The 12,959-nt window shown below is 33.1% G+C and overlaps 1 protein-coding gene across 1 annotated transcript in view; it reads left to right on the forward strand.

The window, feature by feature from the left end:
* Nucleotides 1–2,202: 2,202 nt before the first annotated feature.
* Nucleotides 2,203–12,959, forward strand: part of LOC106139266 (GAS2-like protein pickled eggs) — an 86,736-nt gene continuing 75,979 nt past the window's right edge. Inside the window, exon 1 of the mRNA XM_060950681.1 lies at nucleotides 2,203–2,361. The gene's annotated coding sequence lies outside the window, so the exon portion shown is untranslated. The remainder of the gene's footprint in view (nucleotides 2,362–12,959) is intronic.

The following is a 12,959-nucleotide window of genomic DNA, read 5'->3' on the forward strand; positions in this document are numbered from 1 at the left end:
CAGTTAATCAATTGACAGTGACATACATACATCTATCCTATTCCGATCTTTAATCATTATATATACATATATTTCCATATCCTACTACTATTATAAAGGCGAAAGTTTGTATGGATGTTTGTTACTCTTTCACGCAAAAACTACTAGCGCGAGCTCTCGACTAAGCGACGAAGTCGCGGGCGGCCTCTAGTTATAAAATAACTTCGTCCGCATGGAAATCCTATCAATCCCGCGGGAACTCTGGGATAAAAAGTAGCCTATGTGTTATTCTGGGTCTTCAGCTACCTACATACCAAATTTCATGGTAATCGGTTCAGTAGTTTTTGCGTGAAAGAGTAACAAACATCCATACAAACTTTCGCCTTTATAATAGTAGTAGGATTTTGCGATGCCTAACAGGGTTCACATTGTACCTGTTTATAAGCAGTAACTGTAATTCAACTGATGTACTTTATGATATGCAATAAAGATTTTGAATTTGAATCTGCTAAGTAAACTTTTCAACGACAAATCAACATACCTACCAGTATTTGTTTGTTATTATTTCACTCCAAACTCCCACACTCACTAACTAGTTTATTATTATTACGCGTTGTAAATGTTAGAATGTTTTGTTAACAAACTGAGATTGTTTTGAGAATCGTAGTATTAGTTTTTGTATTAGCAAAATGCTAAATGATTCTCATAATAATCTAGTGCCCCGAAGTTGACCATGCGCAGGCGCATGTTTGTAAATTTCAATGAAGGCGATATCGTGGTGATATTTGTAGAGGGAGTATGTTATAGGACCACTACATCTCTTTACCAGAGATGAAGGAAAAGACGAGTAAAAGAACAGGAATATTAGTCTTTATCAGCGCTTTAAGAAAATACAATATACGCGTATACCTAATTAATATGCGTGATGCGCAGAAAGGCAGCGGTTCCAATCCCACCTCGGCCATGTACCATGACTGTTTTCGAAGTAATGTACCTACGTTAGTTACAATGCTAACCGATGCTCTTACGGCGAGGGAAAACATCGTTCGTTATTAAGTTATTTTTGTAAGTTTTATTTTAAACTTTTTTGTGATTATGGTGAGACAATAAAGATTTATTTATTTATTATTTATATTTATCGTGAGGAAACCTGCACATTCAGGCAACTGGATGTGTAACCATGTTCGATCTTATAAGGGTTAGGTTCCCCTGCAAATATTGCGAACGTGAGACGGGAGTCAATCCGTGTAAAAAACTACACATACATACATACAATCACGTCTTTATCCGTTATGGGGTAGACAGAGCCACCACTCTTGAAAAAAACCGAGAGGCCACGCTCAGCTGTTTGGCTTAATGATAGAATTGGGATTCAAACAGTGGCAGGTTGCTAGCCCATAGCCTTAAAAAAGCCTATATCTTAGTCGACTTTTTCGACATTCATGGGAACGAGATGGAGTGGTCCTATTCTTTTTTGTATTGGTGCCGAGAACCACACGGCAGGACTGTAAAAAACTGACTTACATAATCTAGGATCGTGGTCAGAAGTGAGGATGGAACCGGTCTTATCCGAGGAGTGTGTGTGTGTAAAAATCATATGTTATTATAAAAAACCTTGAGTATCCAGGGGAAACTCAAGAGAATATCTTCAACTGTATAGTTATAACAAAACAACTTATCGTGGCAAATTACATCGGTACACAAAACAACGATTTATAAAGTTAATTCAAGGACTTGAGCCGCATCTAATTCAAGGCTGACCAGAAACCAGACTGGAATCTCTCCTGACCTTAATGTTATGAAAAAGGGTATAGTTGACCTTACCTCGACCGATGATAGGGTTTATTTAAATTATACTTTTTCAGCTTAAACTAATTTCTTATTTTTTCTGACTTTAGTCCCTGTTACATCGTGACTACTCTGGAGAGGAGCCAGGGGTGCGCTTTTGACTATGGATCCTTACCCAGTTCATGATCATGGTCAAAGGCTAACCCCTGGCTCCTTCCAGAGAGATAACTAACTAACTAACGCTAGGAGAAAGGTGCTGCTAGTTTCTCCTAAAGGCAAAAGAAATAGTGCCTCAAATTTAGTTGGTGATTTGAATTTCAAGAATTTCCAAATTCCCGGATAAAATCTATCGTAAACAATTAAAAAATGGAACGAGTAAGGACTCGCCACTCACACAGCTGTATATTGCAAGGCAAACTTGTGCCGGCCGCACTGCGTGCGCGCATCATTCATACATGCGTAGACTCGCCAGTAGATTTGCTTAGCCCGCCTCGTCCGCACGTCTGTATCAAACGCGACACAAACGGTAGTGCAGTGTTCGAATTTCAAAAGTGTTGTGACAGTTTGGTCGGGAGAACTTTTTAATTTTTAAAGGTTTGTCAACTTTTTTATGAGCTATTGCTTTGTTTTTTTTTTAATTTTGAACTCTTTTGTTTACTGTTTTTATGTTAGTTGCAATATCGTGTAGGGTAGTTGCGGTTTTTTTTTATTTTTAATCTTTTCCTTTATAATGTTTTTTGTTATTTTTATAAGGTTATATCGATATTTTTGTCGTTTTCGTTATGACGTCAAAGTCTATAATCTTAGTAATCCTAACTTAAAATTGTTTTATTATCGATTGATAATATCTATTATTATGATATACATATTTTGTACTTCTGCTATCATCTTCCTTTATGATAACTTCAATTTATTGCGTTAGAATTATTAACTAAATTACACTCATTAAATATATCACAATTGTAAAATTTCATGTATGTTTTAAAAAATGTAAAAAGTATCTACTAATTTTATTTAAAGCTTTTTAAACTTTTCTTCCTCATATCACGGCCAGCTTCCGGTTGCATTATTTTTCGATTCAATTTAAAGAAAATCTGTTAAGGTTTTCATAAATACATTTTGTTTATGTTACACATCCATAAAACGAAAAATTCACTTTATTAGTTTCTCTTAAACAGACAGTCTTTAGACCATTATTTGCTTAATCATGTGTGTCATCAATATTCAAAAAAAAAAAAAATTATATATCTACATATTATAATTACTATTATTTTTTTTATATTATTCTACTTAATCACACTCATTATTATTATACTCGCGTGACCCATAACCGGATAATTGTAATAATTATACCTTCTGCATAGCACATAATAACTCATATATATATAAATTTGTTGTACGTATACAAATGAAAGGTTAAATAAAAAAGCATAAAAAAAATTTGCAAAAAAAGCATACATAATTATTAATGCCGTGTGGTTCCCGGCACCAATAAAAAAAAGAATAGGACCACACCTTCTCTTTCCCATGGATGTCGTAAAAGGCGACTAAGGGATAGGCTTATTTACAAACTTGGGTTCTTCTTATAGGCGATAGGCTAGCTGTCACTATTTGAACTCAATTTTATCATCAAGCCAAAAAGCTTAACGTGGCCTTAAGACTTTTCAAGACTGTTGGCTCTGTCTACACTGTAAGGGATATAGACGTGGCTATATGTATGTATATATGCACATAATTATTAATAATATATATGTAAAATTGAAAACCAAAAACTGTCTGAATCAATAAAAATAAACGTAATAAAAATATTAGTTTTAAAACATATGTATGTATTTCTGTATGTCCTTCAATATGATTTGCATTTAATTTAATCGTAGTCAGATTCTGGAAATACAGTTTATAATAATATTAATATTTATGCGAATAAATACGAATAAATTATATCACACTTTGTTTTGGTTTAGCATATTATACCCATACGACAAACATTGATTCCTTTAAATATCCTCTACGAATTGAAATTAGATGCAATAAATTATCATAATGTGTCTGAAATATTTAATATTCTTATGTTTATACTCGTATGTTTATATTTTTAAGTACTGCATAAGCAGGTGAAAGATTAATATACTTTAAAAATAAATAAAAAATAAAATAAAAATCTTTTATTTTCAGACAACAAAATCCATAGATATTGATATACATCCATATCTATCTATGAATTTTGATGTCATATGCATCCGTAGATATACTAAAAAAAAAATTGAGGAACTTCGAACACTTTTATTTAAAAAGTATTTTACGCGATTTTTTGCATTAATTAAAAAGATAACTAGCCGGATTTATAACTTAAAAATTTCACAATAATAATAATTAAGTACTTACTATATTAACTATGATAGTATACGTGGAAATTGGATCTTGACCTATTGAGGGCGAGATAAACTTACAATAAGAACATGTTTACACTACCAACACTGTCATTTTGATATGATATTTTTTTTAGTATGTTGGACTTCCATCCGCTGTAGTTAAATATATTACAAACATACATATATAACAGAATTAAATATTGTATACAAAATGCTTTCACTGTTAAATCAGAAAATAAAATCACAAAATCTAAAAATTACAAAAAGTGCATTCAGGTTAGAATCTTGAAGGAAGTTGAGCGCCGGTTATTTAAAGAAGATTTATTTTAAGTTTGGACACCGCAGTCTTGCCGGGGGGCCAAATGTGGAACATATTTGGGCTAATTGCACACTTTGTTTGTGATTCCTAATCGTGTTAAATGTGTCTGTGGATAGATCAGGATTAGGTTAAATGCTTTGTTGTACAGAGAGAAGCCGTAAAAGTGAATTGTTCAATTAAAATTTTAGGAACAAGCTTGAATAAATTTTAAATTACATTTTAAGAACAAGCTTGAGAAAATTATAATTGTTTGGTCAGTAACGTACCTGGGAATTTGTTAGAATTGAATTAAATATTTAATATATGTTTTTTTTCTAAAATCAGTTTTTAATAAAAAAGCAGTGAAATTAAACTTAATTAATGTTTCGAGAGAGAAATCCACAATTTATCTTCAATTTTACCTTTTATAATAAATTAATTATTTTTATTATAAATTTTATTTTTAATAACATATAGAACTATAATACAGAACATTAATTCGTGTGACTGGTTACTTTCGTGAAAAATTCTCATAATATTTATATAATATTATTGTAAATTTACTTTATATACAATATTATATGATGTTGTACTCGTATTGTATCCTTCTAGGAAGATTTATGAAAATATACAAACTAAAAGTTTCAGAGTGTAAAATATCTACAACAAAAATCATGGTAGGTTCAATTATTTATCGATTTGCGAACTTGATCTAGATCTAGAACACAGAACAATACGCAACATGTGGCATATCGTCATAAACGTCTGTGGGCCAGACAGACTATGGAGTCAATGACACATATGTTTTAGTACAAACACAAATAAAACTTATTATTTATGTATTTAGTTTTAAATGGGCATATAGAAATTTTACACTTAGCTTAAAGCACAACTCCTAAATGATAAAAAAATGTTTGTATGTGTGATAAAATGATTTAAGATTAATATCAATATTTGGAATATACCTAATACACCTACAATACGAAATGGATTAACATACTTTGCAATACTCCTAATTACTTAACAAATGTTTAAATCAAATTACATACATACTACATATAGTCACGTCTATATCCCTTGCGGGGTAGACAGAGCCAACAGTTTTGAAAAGACTGACAGGCCACGCTCAGCTTTTTGGCTCGATGATAGAATTGAGATTAAAATAGTGACAGGTTGCTAGCCCATCGCCTAAAAGAAGAATCCCAAGTTTAATAGCCTATTCCTTATCTTAGTCGCGTTTAGTATTACTGCTAAATTATTGGATAGCAGAAATGCTATAAATCAGTAGCATTTCCTGCATGTTTCTCGATATGGTGTTAATGTTTAATTAAATGTTGTGTACACTCGCAAACATAATTAAATACAATCTTTCGGTGTACAGTCGTCAACATAATCACAGACGTCACTTGTCAACGTGCAGTTTCCGGCGGTAGGCAGGTGAAACAAATTAAATGTTACCCAGAATCTGTCGCAATTATGTTACAAAGTTAACTAATTAATAAATATAAGTTTCTTGTTAACTTTCATGGGAATGTATGAATTATATTTAGTGATACGAATTATTTTGTGAATTAACATTAACATAAGTTTTTGTAATTTACTGGCTTCTAACGTCGTGACTTATTTTTTTTCTAATTTCGACTGTTTTAGTGAAAAGTCTGCCTTTGCGCATTATTTGAGCGTTTTTATTTTACAGTAGTAGTAGATAAGTGTTTATACATATTATCACGTCTATATCTCTTGCGGTGCCAACAGTCTTGAAAAGACCGAAAGGCCACGTTCAGCTCGGCTTAAGATGGAAATGAAATAATAATTCAAATAGTGACAGGTTGCTAGCTCATCGTCTACAAGAAGAATCCCAAGTTTATTAGCCTTTCCCATAGTCGCCTTTTACGACATCCATGGAAAAGATATGAAGTGGTCCTATTATTAAGTGCCGGCAACCAAGCGAACCACCAATGTACTTATATATTATTATGGTTAAAATATCTTTTTAAATATTTCATACCTATATTTTATTACAATAAAAAATCTAACACTAAATTCATACCCCAGGGATAAGACCATCATTGCACTATTTTTGTTTCTTTTATTTAAAAGATTTGTTTTGTTGATTTACTCCTTTTTTTTTCAATATAAAGATAATAGAAAAAAGATATTTAACTTGACACGAGCCAGTTTAAGTCTATATTTTGAAAAAAAAAAAACTATAAAGAATATAAACGTTTAGAATTAAACGGAAATTGTGAACATGTTTATATCATATCATCTCAATGACATTTACTTGACATATCCGAATAGTTGTCATAAAGCTGAGTGTTCACTTAAAGCGATTCTATACTAAAATTATTAAATTGAAAGATAAAATGTGAATTAAGTTTTTATCAAACATAATTATAATTTGTTTGCTAATATTGCCTTAAACCTGATACCCTAGTGGATCCGTTTTTGTTTAAATTATTTCTATACCATTTTGATCCGAATAAAAACGAAATAGAATATATTTCATAGTGGATCAGATCGTACAAAAGTAATAATATAATAATAATGAAGAGTTACTCCGTTTGGGATATCAGACCGGAACACCTCATAAAAATTACTAAACGGTTGTTAATTAGATCATAAAATATATTTTTTAAATAAGGCTTATCTAATCCTACAATAAAATAGACTGTTGATTTATTAAATTAGGATAACATCGTGGTTCAGTAGTAGAAATAAAAAAATAGTCCACCTAGGTGAGATTATATCTTGGTATATCTCAATTCTATCAATAAGCCAAATAGCTGGAGGTGACCATTCAGTCTTTTCAAGACTGTTGGCTCTGTCTACCACGCAAGGGATATAGACATGACCATATGTATGTATGTATAGCCATGGCTGTGTGGCACGTGTGGTTCCCGGCACCAATAAAAAAAGAATAGGACCACTCCATCTCTTTTCCCATGGATATCGTAAAAGGCGACTAAGGGATAGGCTTATAAACTTGGGATGCCTCTTTTAGGTGATGGGCTAGCAACCTGTCTTGTTTGAATCTCAATTACATCATTTAGTCAAACAGATGACCGTGGCCTATCAGTCTTTTGATTACTGTTGACTCTGTCTACACCGCAGGGGATGTCGACGTGATTATATGTTATTTTTATCGCCATGGCAAACATTATCGATGTGAAACTATCAGAATAGAATAGAATAGAATAGATTTATTTTCAAAATTGGATACAAGGTATCACTTATTGACGTCACATAACTTAAATCTAATTATAACTACTACCGCTTCCAAAGCGCATGTGTAGAAGAAGCGGCGGAACAAACTACACTGCAGCATTTTCATAGGACGTCAATTTACAAATATAGATCTCTTAAATCTAAATCGTGGACGAATGCACATTGTCTACATTAAAAAACATGTATGAATGTAGAACTGATTATGTCAATACGAATATTTCGTCAAATAAAATAAATATAAAATAAAATATGTACATACTGTACAAATTATGTCCAGATCATGTCAAAAATACACAAGCATTTAAGAGGCCATTATGTCCAGCTCGGGCCACACATGTTTATCATTAATATAATCATCCGTGCTGTAATAGGCTTTCCTACAAAGCTCAACTTTAATATACTGTTTGAATTTTCTATCATTCATTTCAAGAACACTTTTTGGTAATTTATTATAAAATCTTATACAATTAATAAGAAATGATTTCCCTACCTTAGCCAGCCGATGTGCTGGGATCGACAACTTGTAATTGTTCCGCAGTGATCTACTAGTACATTCACCTACTTTTTTGAAAGAGTCTAAGTTTTTCCTAACATGCATGATGTTATCGAATATGTATTGGGAGGGCAAAGTTAAAATATTTAGGTTTTTGAAAAAATCTCTAAGGGAATCTCTTTGTTTAAGACCGTAGATATATCGAATTGCCCTTTTTTGTAAAATGAAAATAGTTTGTATGTCTGCTGCTGATCCCCAAAGCAGTAGACCATATGACATTAAACTATGAAAATAACTAAAATATACTAGCTTAGCAGTTGCCACATCCGTCAAATGCCTAATACGACGAATAGCGTATGCTGCAGAACTAAGCCTTTTAGAAAGTTTTAAAATGTGAGCATGCCATTTCAAATTTGAATCTAATGTTATTCCTAAGAAAGTAGTACTATCAACAAAATCTAATCTTTTACTATTTATACTAATATCCACATTTGCCTGCCGCACATTGGGAAGTGTAAACTTAATGCATTGGGTCTTATTTGCATTTAACAGTAAGTTGTTGATTGTAAACCAGTTAGAGATGGCGGCTAAAGTGCTATTCACATCATCACAGATTTCGCTACGGCGGTTCATTTTAAAAATTAGTGACGTATCATCTGCAAACAACACGATGCCAGTCTGTTTCTCAATCATGCAAGGCAGGTCGTTGATATATATCAGAAAGAGAAAAGGTCCCAAAATGGAACCTTGCGGTACCCCAATTTTTACCGTCGCTCCTTTCGATTTTGTATTATTTAAATCTACCGTCTGTAATCTATCACTAAGATATGATTTAATTAGTTCAACGGCAGCAGTATCGAACCCGTAATGAGCGAGCTTGAGCAGAAGAGTTCTATGATCTACGCAATCAAATGCTTTGGTCAGATCGCAAAACACTCCGATGGCATCCTGTGAGTCTTCCCATGCATTGAGAATATGAGTGACAAGAGCCACACCTGCATCTGTTGTACATTTCCCCTCAGTAAAGCCGTATTGCTGACTATGAAATAATTTATTAGACTTAAAGTAACGCTGCATTTGATTAAGCATGATTCTCTCGAACATCTTGCTCAAAATTGGTAAAATTGAGATTGGTCTATAATTACCAGGATCTGATTTTTCACCTTTCCTTTTTATCCTTATTGATATTCAAATGATCGCGTTATCAGTATATCAGAGTAGCGACATATTGATAACTTATCGATGACAAACAACCTGCCCAATTTTTTACTTTATTATGATTTTAAAGATAATCTTTTTTGGTGGGGAAAAAAAATGTTATGGAAACCGTGTGAACAGTCTGACTACATATACACATACATAAAATCACGTCTATATCCCTTGCGGGGTAGACAGAGTCAACAGTCTTGAAAAGATTGATAGGCCACATTGAGCTATTCGTGTGGTTCCCGGCACCAATAGAAAAAGAATAGGACTACTCCATTTCTTTCCCATAAGTATCGTGAAAGGCGACTAAGGGATTGGCTTATAAACTTGGGATTATTATTTTCGGCAATGGGCTAGCAGCCTGTCACTATTTGAATCTCAATTCTATCATTAAGCCAAACGTGGCCTTTCAGTCTTTTCAAGACTGTTGGCTCTGTCAACCCCGCAAGGGATATAGACGTTTATATGTATGTAGAATATATACTTCTAGCAATAAGATTCAAGGCAATATTTTGTTTTGACGATATTGATTACCGACCAGTTGTAATAAAGATAAGGAATACGTTATCAGCGGGTAAACGGGTCTCGTGGATAAATTGGCGGTGTCGGCGGCCGCGCGAGGTCGCACCTTCGATTCCGGGGGGCGAGGCCGTACGCACTACGCAGGTTTGTCGTGAAAATGTTGTTCGTTTTACACATGTCACGTCTGTTTCCCTTGCGGGAGGGCAGAGCTTATAATCATAACATTCCGAGGCCAAATTAAATACCACAATCAAAGACTTAATTCTTTTTGATTCCTGAGACTACGTACATATTTTATTTTAGTTTTTTGAGTATTTCAGTTATATAATGGAATATAAGGGATAGCCTCATAAAATTGGGTTTCTTCTTTTAGGCGATCAGCTCGTCACTATTTGAATCTTAATTCTATCATTAAACCAAACACAACCTGCGGGGTAGACAGAGCCAAGTCTCGAAAAGACTGAATGGCCACGTTCAGCTATTTGGCTTAATGATAGAATTGAGATTCAAGTAGGGACAGGTTGCTAGCCCATCGCCTAAGAGAAGAATCCCAAGTTTGTAAGCCTATGCCTTAGTCGCCTTTTATGACATCCATGGAAACGAGATGGAGTGGTCCTATTATTTCTTGTATTGGTGCCAGGAACCACACGGCACATTATATTATTATTTATAAATATTATAATGCGACCAAAGTTGAAAATCAGTTCGAGTTGAGATAGTCAGTAAACGTACCAACATGGCGAACGAAAGGCGCGGGCGCCGGCTTTCTACTTATACGGTTGTAGAAAGAATAATCAAAGGCAGCCCTAAGCCTATTGTTCTTCTATCAGCAATCATTATATTCTGTGCTTCTGTCGTGCAATGGTTATAAACAAATTTGAGTGGTTTCTGTCCACGTGTGGCGACGTAACTCAGAAATAACATGCGCGACGATGAGCCAGATTACCCTACTAACTGCGTACCGATAGCATAAACGATATGACAAAATAATTCTATAATTTTGTTTGTTTGCATGCTCTTTATTCTACAGAAAAAAAAAACAAATTGAAAAATTGCTATTGGATTCCAAAAAAAAAAACAATTTTTTAAAATAAAAAAGTTATGTAAATATAATTTTAAATGATAAAATTACAAAAATAAAACCAAACTACTGAAAGATGTGGATGAAGCTGAAGATGTATGCAAAGATTGTGGCAATTTGAAAGCTGTGGTCTCTATTGGGGTAAGCAGAAAGAACGAGTATGAAAAAAATAAAAGTAATGTTACTCATTTTTAAAATCAAAATGAATATATTTTGTAAGTTTCGCGTTTTTTGTATGGTATTCGTAAGTTTTACTCTTAAATTTTTCAACTGAAAAATTCCATGACAATTATGAATGATGACGAGTAAAATTAGTAATAATTAGAGGAAAAATCTACGCTTTCGTGATACTGTTGTATTATTCACACTGTAATAATTTCATGTAACAAATACTGAAGTACATTATTATATTGACTTGAGGATAACTATTATACAATAATGAAGACAACTAGTCCTGAATTAAAATTTTTGACGAAATAAAACTCTGGACACCATAAATAGATGAGTATTCGGTCAGCGTTAAAAAAAGGCGGGAAGATTTTTGCTCTTTTTTTCACTATGGAACACAGATAACTAATTGGCGCAAACTTACAGTTACGTGGAATTGTATTTGTTCTTTTAAAATTTAAAGTCTAACGTCAACGTGCATATTTTTTCTTTTTTTTTTTTAAACAGGCATGACTTAATCTAAGAGTTTATTTATTATTATAATTTACTAATTAATATTTTGCCGTTATTATGTGTTAAATTGTTTCCGCATGCAACACACTAATATCTAAAATTGGTCGAGAACATTTTTGCTATCCCTACCTCCTGCACGACAACGGAAGTCATCGAAGTGTGCGCTAGCGCAATCGCAACCGTGTCGGATCTTTGCATTGTGCTGCTGACCCTACATGCCGTTAGTACTTTGTTTTGCTAATGATAATCTACAGGACATATGCTAAGAACAAAATCATGACCTATATTTGTAAGAGGGTTCAAACAATGGCTGCCACGTTCGTTTATTAGGCCATGTGTACACACACACATTTGAATCTCAATTCTATCATCAAGCCAAATAGCTGAACGTGGCCATTCAGTCTTTTCAAGACTGTTGGCTCTGTCTACCCCGCGAGGTATAAAGACGTGATTATATGTATGTATGTACTTTTTATCCCAATAGAGTGGAGACGGGCGCGCAGCTATTACAATAACAAAATGGACCGAAACAATCTGATTTAACCCAAAATGACTTCATCTAAACGTGTTATGTGGGCATTGACATCATGTTTCGACCAAAAAATGACCAAAAAACTAAGCAGACGCCACAAAATGGCCTTTCGTGCAGGATTTCGCGATTATGATGTTGGTTTTTAATGTGTTTTATTTTTGTCGTGTTTATTGCAAAGCTGTAAACAGGTAGGCTAATGATTAGAGTAGTTTTACCCTTGTTATTTTATTTTTATGCCCTTATTAGCGTCCGCCCGCTTACCACGCTTGTTAATTGTAATCTTTGTTATTTTAATTTATCAGCTACATCACTGTTAAGTTTCTTCAAAATCTGTTATAACTTATCTTTAAGATTTAGGTAAAAGAGTAACAGAAATACAAATATTGTAATTTACAAACTTGGGATTCTTTTTTTAGGCGATGGGCTAGCAACCTGTCACTATTTATATCTCAATCAAATAGCTGATTCTGAAAAAAAATAGTAAAATACATGTTCCCTTACAATATCAATTGTAACATAACTTACTGAATAACTATTTTTAATTTTTTTTTACCCTAAGTAACAGAAGTACTTAAGGTAAAGTTGGGCGTTGCTAAATTGAAAAAAGAAATTCTCACTATTTATTCTCTTATCCTACACGGCAGTATAAACGAGGCGAATATCTGATAACATTGTTGCATTTAATCAAAGGATATTTATACTAAGTTGGTTAAAAAATAGTTAAAAATAAAACTGATTTTACTCAACATAATCCAATACACTACCTTAATAACTATTTC

Source organism: Amyelois transitella, chromosome 22 (genome assembly GCF_032362555.1).
Source record: "Amyelois transitella isolate CPQ chromosome 22, ilAmyTran1.1, whole genome shotgun sequence".
Taxonomy (NCBI): Eukaryota; Metazoa; Arthropoda; class Insecta; order Lepidoptera; family Pyralidae; genus Amyelois; species Amyelois transitella.